Source organism: Callospermophilus lateralis, chromosome 6 (genome assembly GCF_048772815.1).
Source record: "Callospermophilus lateralis isolate mCalLat2 chromosome 6, mCalLat2.hap1, whole genome shotgun sequence".
Taxonomy (NCBI): domain Eukaryota; kingdom Metazoa; phylum Chordata; class Mammalia; order Rodentia; family Sciuridae; genus Callospermophilus; species Callospermophilus lateralis.
The window spans coordinates 154,164,431-154,173,640 of NC_135310.1; the positions used below are offsets into that span (position 1 = coordinate 154,164,431).

The 9,210-nt window shown below is 48.2% G+C and overlaps 1 pseudogene; it reads left to right on the forward strand.

Annotated features, from left to right (window-relative positions):
• The first annotated feature begins 8,109 nt into the window (after positions 1–8,109).
• On the forward strand, positions 8,110–8,995 carry LOC143400945 (F-actin-capping protein subunit alpha-1 pseudogene; annotated as a pseudogene).
• Positions 8,996–9,210: the final 215 nt, after the last annotated feature.

The window sequence follows — 9,210 nt, forward strand, 5'->3', positions numbered from 1 at the left end:
ACCCTGAGTAAGGCCGTGTCCCCCCAAGCCCTCTAGGCCCAAGGCTGCCCTTTAAAATCTCCTGGTGACTCTGTCCTGTAAGAGCGGTCTATGGGGACGAATCAGTGTTGGCCGATGCACTGTTAAGTCACAATAGGGGATTTCTGTCAAAACCTAGGAGTGTGTGGTAGCTCTTCTCGCACAACCTAGAGCACACCTTGCCACGGGGCTTCAGGGAGGAGTGGGGAATCTGGAATCAACAACATGGTTCTGGGCCCTGATCTGCTTCCTGGAGCCCTCCTTTCCTCTCGGATCTCAGGGTTTTCCAAGGTGTTCCAGATCCAAGGTCGAACCTGGATATGGAAAGGTTATTCAGCTCGGGGGCAGCTTGTGTTAAGCATTTAAGGACATCCAAGAGAGAGCCGCAGTGGGGGGCTGGGGTTGAACTTTGTCTTGGTTCCCCTTTCCGCCTCCCACCAGCAAGGTGCCCATGCTGGCTGCAGAGATGATCCTCCTGAGGTCCCCTGGGGCAGTCTGTGGCCTGCACAGGGTAGGGGCTGGGTGGAGTGGGGTGGGGTACGGTGGTGTCTCCCTGGTGGTACCATGCTGTCCTTCTCCCACAGCTTTCAGATGGCACTTAGTGTCAGCAGGGAACAGCCCTTAGACTGCTGGGAAACAGGACCACAGGCCATCGGCAGCACACCGTGGCCTTCCTTCTACCTGCTGAATCCAAACACTGTCAATTACTCCTAAAAGTAGGAGGGAGCTAAAGTGCTATTAGATTCTGGTCCTTGCCCGGGTGTTGAGCGTGTAGGTGTCTTGGGAGGGGACCAACTGCACCACTAAGGGTCAGGAAATGTACACGTGTGTTTGCTGAGGGGTGAGAAGGGGAGCAAAGAGCAAAGTGGATCCATTTCACAGAGTGGGGTCAGGTGCATGAGGCCTCATGTTAACGCCCAAGGGGTGACTTTTCTGGCGAGGGGAGATGGCCACTTCAAAACCTCCCTCCCATGGCGACTCAAACCTGACCGTTAGATACTGTCCTTTGGACCCAACACTGTTCTTTCCCCACCATTTACAAATACGGACGCTCCCGCAGGAATGGCAACTTCGGTGTCTCTCACTCCTGTTGCTTCTTGACGGAGATGGAGAGCCTGGGAGGAGTGATGGCACGAGAGGTGAAACCGGGGTGTGGAGGAAGAGGGGCTGCAGGAACCCCCGCCTGGCCCAGGTCTCTGTGTCTTTGGGCTTTTGCTGGAAGGACAGGCAAGAGAGCCCTGGGCGCCTGCCGGAGATGGAGCCAGGGGTGGTTTGTTAACCGGGGACCTGGGAGGCGCAGCTCTGGGATGTGACAGGGTGGCCCAGCGCCCGCATTCCCGGCAGAGCACCTCCCGCTGCTCGGGAAACCTGTGCTCCCGGCAATGACTAAGTCACCTGTCACAAGTCACAAAAGTCACCTGTCACAAGTCACACAAGCCTCCCCCATCCGTTTCGGGAGCTAGGGGAGGGTCTGACCCAGCGAGTAGGTGCGGAGAACCAGCGGGAGGGCGCGGGAGGGCGCGAAGCTTCTGCAGCCCTGCGGCCCGGGAGCCAGATCAGACTGCTGATCCCGACGACGGCGGCGTCGCCTGTCGGAGTATCGGTTTATTTTGACTTCTGCGGTCTGGAGGAAGACGTCACCCACGAGGGCATCTTGGAGGCAGCGAGCTTGAGCCAAGGCACCCAGGGGAAGGGCGCCCCGCACAGCGCCCGCCCTCGCCCCGTGCGGCAGACGGGCGCCATCTAGCGTCTCATCCGAGTGCCGGCAGGTGACTCTGCGCTTGGGGGCGACGCTTGCCCCAAGCGAGGTTTTAGGGTGGAGCGTTTTTCACTAACCGGGGTCTGTGGGTGATTGTACTTATTCGGTGGGGGGCTGAGGATTTTCTTTGCAAACCGTCTTCTCCCACAGATCCTTTAGGACTGGGAGGCAAGAGCTGGTGTACAAACCCAGAGCGCGGAGTTACTGATAATGTCCCTAAGTAGCTGCGTGTGCGGAGGGCCATAAAGCCCCCAAAGAAGGGACCCCTCCGCTGACTCCAGGCCACTAGAGCGCAGGGATAGCTTGGCTAATGCCATTCATCTAGACAACACCTGCCACACAGTAGGGCCAATAAATGTCCTTTCCGCCCAACACCCGCGGCACAGTTTCAGGCAGGGTGGCACCAGGAGGAACAGGAGACCGGCCCTGCCCAGCAGTCTTCCCAGGTGGCGGGTCAGTGGTGGGGTTCTTCTCTTATTTCCACAGATGCAGGCAGCCTGGGTCCAGGGACATACATCTTCTAGGGCCAAATACCAACCTGGTCCTTTCCTAGAGGCAAGGGCTGGGTTTTGTTCTGCAATATGGAGAGATGAGCGCTTTCGTGACATAAACTGGAGAAGGTTAGGAAACCTTTTTGTGGGCCTCCTCCTTAGCTTCCAGAATGGGGACCAGAGACAGCAAGGTGAGTTGAGGAACTGGAGGGAAGGGGTCCTGATTTTAGAATAACTTGCACTGGGCAGATTCCTGAGATGCCTATCTTGCCTCTAAGCATGAGCTATGCAAGGGATATTTGGAAACAGTAGTTTGTCCTTGGACAGTTTATTCTTGCTCTTGGCATCCGTTAAGGTCTCCAACCTCCCCAACCTCCCCAACCTCCCCAACGCTGGGTTTCACCTGGCCGCCGTGTTGGCTATGGAGAGGGCACCGTCTGCTGGGTTCCATGCCAGACACACAGGAGGGCATGCCTTGTGAGCCTTTCTGCTGGGACATGGGCTGCAGTCCAGTGAGGCAGAGTGTGCAGCCCCAAATAAGAGTATCCATGTTTCCCCTTTATTCCTACTTTATTTTTATGCTTACTTTTAGCAACATCTATGTGAGTAGAAAAATGCTTTTCCATGTGACTGCTTAAAGGAAACCATAGTTGATTCTTTTGAAAAGCAAAGAACCTTTTGCAAAGTAAATTAATTACTACACTGTTCAACTGATAATCTGTAAGTTAGCTAGGACATGTTTATTTAGGATTTCTGTTGTTAAATACATGCCATATGTTTGAGGATTTCAGAAGCACATTTAGTCCTGGCCTTAGAAATGGATTGGCTGGGGTGGGTGGTGTACCTCAAGGGCATAACGTGTGCTTAGTTAGCACCTCTCAAAATCAAAATCAAGCGCCAGAACCAAACAAGTAAACAAAAGCAAACACAACACAAAGAAACCAAAAGATTGTTAAGTCTTTATTCTGATGCAAAAATACATGTTCTTTGTTTAAAAAATTATAAATCATGACTAGGTTTACAGATCAACCCTCCAAAATCAGTTAAATCCACCATGTAGATAAAATAACAAACTGTATAATGGAAATAAATAAGAACACTGATAGAATATTCAAAATTATAAAATATCCAATAAAAATCTATTTTTAGTTATGACTAAGATGTTTTAGGAAATGCAACATAAAGAAGAGATTTCTGTAAACCTTGAAGGACTACAATTTGAGTTAATTGCACTGATTCCTGACTCTAATTCAATCTAAAAACATGTAGTTTTCCTGTGAGTGGATCTATACTAGCTTGTGTTTACTAGTTGGCCAGTTCTCCTGCCAAAATGGAAACAAGCAGGAGTAAGGAGAGATTTTTTCTGGGCTTCACAGGTGAGATCTGGAAGATGAAGATGGAAGCAATAGAATTGGGAATAAATATGTTCATGTGTGCAGAGAAGATATCCTGGGCTGTAAGTAGATGATTGGTAAGAAAGTAGCAAAACTAAAAAATCAACTCATGAGAGTGTGCACAGTTCCTCTGATTCCCAAAGGAGGAGAAACTGCATCCACGGGGGTTTCCATGTTGACTGACATGCATTTTAAAAGGAGATTAGCACTTTGCATGTTTAATGACTTAAAAATCATTTGCAAAGTATTTTTTTTGCTGCCTGCCCCCAAACATATTACAGCGGGTTGGGAAAGGAATATCAATTCAGGAATTTCATTTAAAATCAGAATTCAGTCTTCCTTCCTAATTTCCTTTAAAGTTGTTGTTGTTTTGATTCTTATACCAGTGAGGGCCCTAACCTGGGCATCCCGGGGTGGCATCCCATAAAATTCCATGGCAACTGAGCCTTTCACAGCAGGACACATACCCAACTGGCTTTCCATCTCTGTGTGGAAGCAGCAGGCAGCTGTGAGTCATCAAATACACACAGGGTCATTGGGAGATAATCTTCATAGAGATCAAAAATGCATTTGAGTGTTTATTGATTTCATTTCCGTGTGAGATGCCGTGCAGTGGGCCCTGAGAGTGTGGTCCTGGCAACAGCAGGTGGGCGGCACTTGAGAGCTTGCTAGAAATGCAGACCTCAGTCCTGCCCCAGACTCCTGAGTCAGAGCTTCTGGGGTGGGGTTCATCAGCCAGGTGACTGACGTGAGCTCAAGGCTGAGAACCGTTGAGAGACACAGGGGTGAGGTCAGGGAACTATAGGGGTAGTGGACAGCAGCCAACCAGGCCAAGCCCTGGCTCCATCCACATTATGATGTGGCTGAAGGAAGTTTGAAGGGAACATTAAGGGGTGATCTTCACGCTTAAGAAGTGAGGCAAACACAGCTCTGGGAGGCTGGGGATGGACAGAGAGATTCCACAGGCTCAGTATCCCTTATCTGAAATGTTTCAGGTTTCAATTTTGGAATATTTGCAAATTCACGTTGAGATTCATGTGTGCTTCGCATATCCCTTCTACACGGAGCTCAAAGGTGACTTTATACCATATTTTTAGTGCAGGTGGGTTTTGACTGCCTGAGAGGTCAGGTGTGGAGTTTTTCACTTGTGGCCTGTGCCAGTCTTCAAAAGTCTCAGATTTGGGGGCATTTTGGACTTTGGATTTCCAGACTGGAGATGCTCAACCTCTACTGATTTTCTTTTGGGGTCGAAGCTGAAAGGATAATAACCAGGTGTAGACTCTCTTATCCCAAATTCCAATATCACAGAAACTCTGAAAACCATTAACTTTATTGTAAGTTTGGCACCCAAACTCATTTTTGGTGAAATGGGACTGAAGTTCACATGAGACTGTTCTAACTCGTTGTTTATCCCACTTAGGGTGAGTATTATTGTTGACTTTGATAATACTAATACACTTAATTATGGGGTGTGCTTTTGCATTCTGCTGGAGCTCTTAGTAATTGGCATCTAAAATTCTAAAAAAATCTAAATTAAATCTAAGGATTTAACATAAGGGACTCTGGGCTTGGATGTTTCAGAGCCTCTGGTTGTGGTTGGCTGTTCTCTGGCCACTCTCTTTATATCAGGATGACAGTCTTTGATTCTCCAGGGCTACCTTCATTTCCACTCTCCTGCTCTGCCCTGTCATGGCTGAGCTTACTGAAGCATAGGATCATCCTGGCCAAGCATGACTTAGCCCTAAGGATAACTGCTGGGGAGTGAAGCCTCTGAAAGTCATGACCGAGAGGAGGGTCCCACCTCCTTGGTCCACTCCTCCTCAGTTTGCAAACTGCTTGAGTGTAAGGGGTAGTGGACAGCACCGAGCCTCAGTACCTAACCAAGGGCCCTGTGTGCTGGAATGAATGGAAGAGGCTTTGTCCTGAGGGATGGAATCCAAAGAGATGCAAACTAGCTCCCATTTCTAGAGTGGAGGGAGTTGTGCCTGTGGTCATCAGGCCACCCAACTCTCAGAGCAAAGACTCATGGGAAGGGAAGGTGGAGACTACCCTTCTCGTCCTTAAAAAAAGAACAAACGAAACCAAAACAAAAACGTCTTTTTTAAATTCCAGTTTTCTTAGCTTTTCTGTAATATGATCGTGTGCAGCATAACCACGCTTTGGTAAGCAATTGACTGTAGCCCTACAAGATCCTAGCTCCCGGTGACGTTGTAGCCCCTATTGTGAAGGACACTCTGTGATGTTTGCCCAGGCCCAGACTTTCCCAGTGACGCATTTCTCAGAACGTGACTCTGTCCTCAAGCGATGCATGACCAACTGTATACTTTTCCACTTTGTCACCATGTCTCCTTAGACTCCTCTCAGCTGTGACTGCTTAGACTCTCCTGGTTTTTGATGACCTTGACACTTTTGGAGAGTATGGGTAGGCATTCTGTGGACTTCCCCTCTCCTGAAATTGGGTATTTTTCTCCTGGTTAGACTGTGGTTATGGGTTTGGGGGAGGAAGACCTCGGAGGTGAAGTGCCCTCTCATCGCGTCATGTTAGTGGTTATCCCTGAAGGGCTGTGCTGGGCTGTGGTTGCAGTTGGCTGTTATCTGGCCACTGTCTTTATATCAGGATCACAGTCTCCGATTCTCCAGGGCTACCTTCACTTCCCCAGAGGTCAGAGTGAAGTGTTGGCTGGCTGGGCTGTGCTGGTCCCTGCAACTGTTGCCATAGAGAAAACCCAATCCAAACTCAGCTCAAACAAGGAACTTCTTAATTCATGTTACCATCAGACCTAGGAGGTGGGTTTCAGGCACAGCAGGAACTCAATCACAGTCCTTCAGAATCTGTCCACTATAGTGGCTCTGTGTCTTTGGGGTTGGCTTTATTTTTAGTTGTATTCTCTACAAATTTTAGAAAAGAGGATTCCTTGGCGTTTTAGAATCTTTATGAGATCCTTAGAGTTATAAGATTTTCAGGGGAAAAGAACATACTTTTATGATTGTCCAGCAGAAGCCCCAAGTAAAGGTTTCATTGACTCAGTCCGGTTCAGATGGTTATTCTAAGATCTGCGGTGGAATATGCTGCTCTGATTGGCCAGGCCTGAATCACATGCCCAGCCTGGAGCCGGAAGAGTGGGGCTGCATCATCTAAGCCACACACACTGGGAGAAAGGGTGGGTGGGCAGTGTGTGCAAAAGGGCAACTTTGGTGAATAATCCAAACTCTTTTGTTAGGTAGAAACAGTAAAATGTATACATGGTGTTCTGAGAGCAAAAATAAAATTCATATCCTACCTATAATTTGTTGGATGCCCACCATGATAAGCTACGTGCATTTTTACATATGCCAAGTCATCTAATATCCAGGACCACCATAGGAAATAGCACTATTATCTAACTTCACATTCAAGGAGACCAGGCACGGGGACATTAGGTAACTGGCTCACAGTATGATTGACAATGAGTGGAGACGAGCTTTGCACCAAAAACCAGGCAGCTCTGACTTGAGACAAAGGCAGTGTGGTGGCCGCTCCCTCTGTCCAGGTACTCTTGTCCGCAGGAGCTGGCAGCGTTGGCCGTCAGGTACACATCCTAGCCCTTCACTGTCGTCACCCCCCTGGGAAGCGAGCAGCCACTCCAGGTTTGGGGACAACCAGCGTCCAGTGACTCGATGCAAGAGTTCGAGGATCTGTCCTGCTGGCCCCTGTAGGGCCGTCCTGGCTCCAGAGCCTCAGTAACCCCGAAGTCAGCAAGCCCCTCCGCCTGATGCTGCTACCCCGCCCGACAGCGCTGCTCAGGAAAGCTCTTTCCTGCAGAGGATCCCAGGCTCGGAGTTGGCTCCCAGAGAAACTCCTGGTGTTGGGTGTTGGGCGGAGTCTGGCAGGACGAAATTCCTGTGCCAGTGCACTCCAAGAGCAGTCCAGGAAGGCTCGGGGGCTCTTCTCAGGGCACGCATGGCATCCCCTCCTGGAATGAGGCCTCTGACCATGTGAAATACACACTGAGGTCTCCGAGGAGGGCCGCTGCGTGAGCCAAGCCATTCCTTGCCAACTGATGAAAATTTCCACCCCCCCCCAGCTCTCCCAATACCACCTCTTTGCTCCCCGCCCCCGTCATTGCACTTATCCCCAATTCTTCTCCTCTATCATCTCTCATCTCTAGATCTCTATTTCTCAAAATCTCTTTATGTCTATCTCTAAATTTTTATCCATTTATAGCCTTTATCTATCTTTATCGTCTGTTGGCCGACTTGGGTATAGATTTCTTTGTAACATACATGCGCCTGTGCGCACGCGACCCTCTCCCTGCCTGCACCAGCCTGCACGCTCCACAGGAGGAAGAATTTCTCTTGCCTTCATCTCGTACTCACTTCCTGAGTCAGAGTGCGTGCCTACTGGGTGCTCATTAAATATCTGCTGAACGAGTGAAAGATAAAAGAAGTAGATTCAGAGCAGCCCAAGATGGCCCACTTTGAGGAGGATGGGGTGTTGGGTGAGGAGAAGGTATGCATAGCTGCTAAATTCATCACTCATGCACCCCCAGGGGAGTTCAGTGAAGTATTCAATGATGTCGGGCTACTACTTAACAATGACAATCTCCTCAGGGAAGGAGCAGCACATGCATTTGCCCAATATAACATGGACCAGTTCACATCTGTGAAGATAGAAGGATATGAAGATCAGGTCTTAATTACAGACAGAGCATGGTGACCTGGGGAATAGCCGATTTTTAGATCCAAGAAACACAATTTCCTCTAAGTGTAATCACTTACAAGAAAGAAGCAAGTGACCCTCGACCAGAGGAGGTTTGAAGTCTTGGAGAGAATCCCGTGACAATGCTTTAAGAGCCTACGTGAAAGATCATTATTCCAACGGCTTCTGTACTGTTTATGCTAAAACTATAGATGGACAACAGACTATTATTGCATGTATTGAAAGCCTCCAGTTTCAGCCTAAAAACTTCTGGAATGGTCGTTGGAGATCAGAGTGGAAGTTCACTATTACACCACCTACTGCCCGGGTGGTTGGAATACTCAAGATTCAGGTTCACTATTATGAAGATGGCAATGTTCAGTTGGTTAGTCTTAAAGATGTACAAGATTTAGTCCAAACTGCCAAGGAGTTTATTAAAATCATAGAGAGTGCAGAAAATGAATATCAGACTGCAGTTAGTGAAGACGACTAAACAATGTCAGACACCACATTCAAGGCTTTGCACCGGCAGCTTCCAGTCACCCTCACCAAAATCGACTGGAACAAGATACTCATCTACAAGATTGGCAAAGAAATGCAGAATGCTTAAAGGCTGACTGTAGGATTCTTCAGTATGTAGAAAGAAAAGGATTCAACATGTGGTCAAATGATAAATAAGTGATTGATAAACAAGAGTGATATTTTGCTAGGGCTTTCAAAGTTAACAGATTTTTTTTTAGCCTCATGAAATACTGTTGAACCTACAGCATTGATTTCATCTTTTTGTGTTCTTTGCCTTATATTTTCCTATTATCACTATATCTACTTGTAAATCGTTTTTTTCCTTTTAATTCTGCTACACTTAGTGTT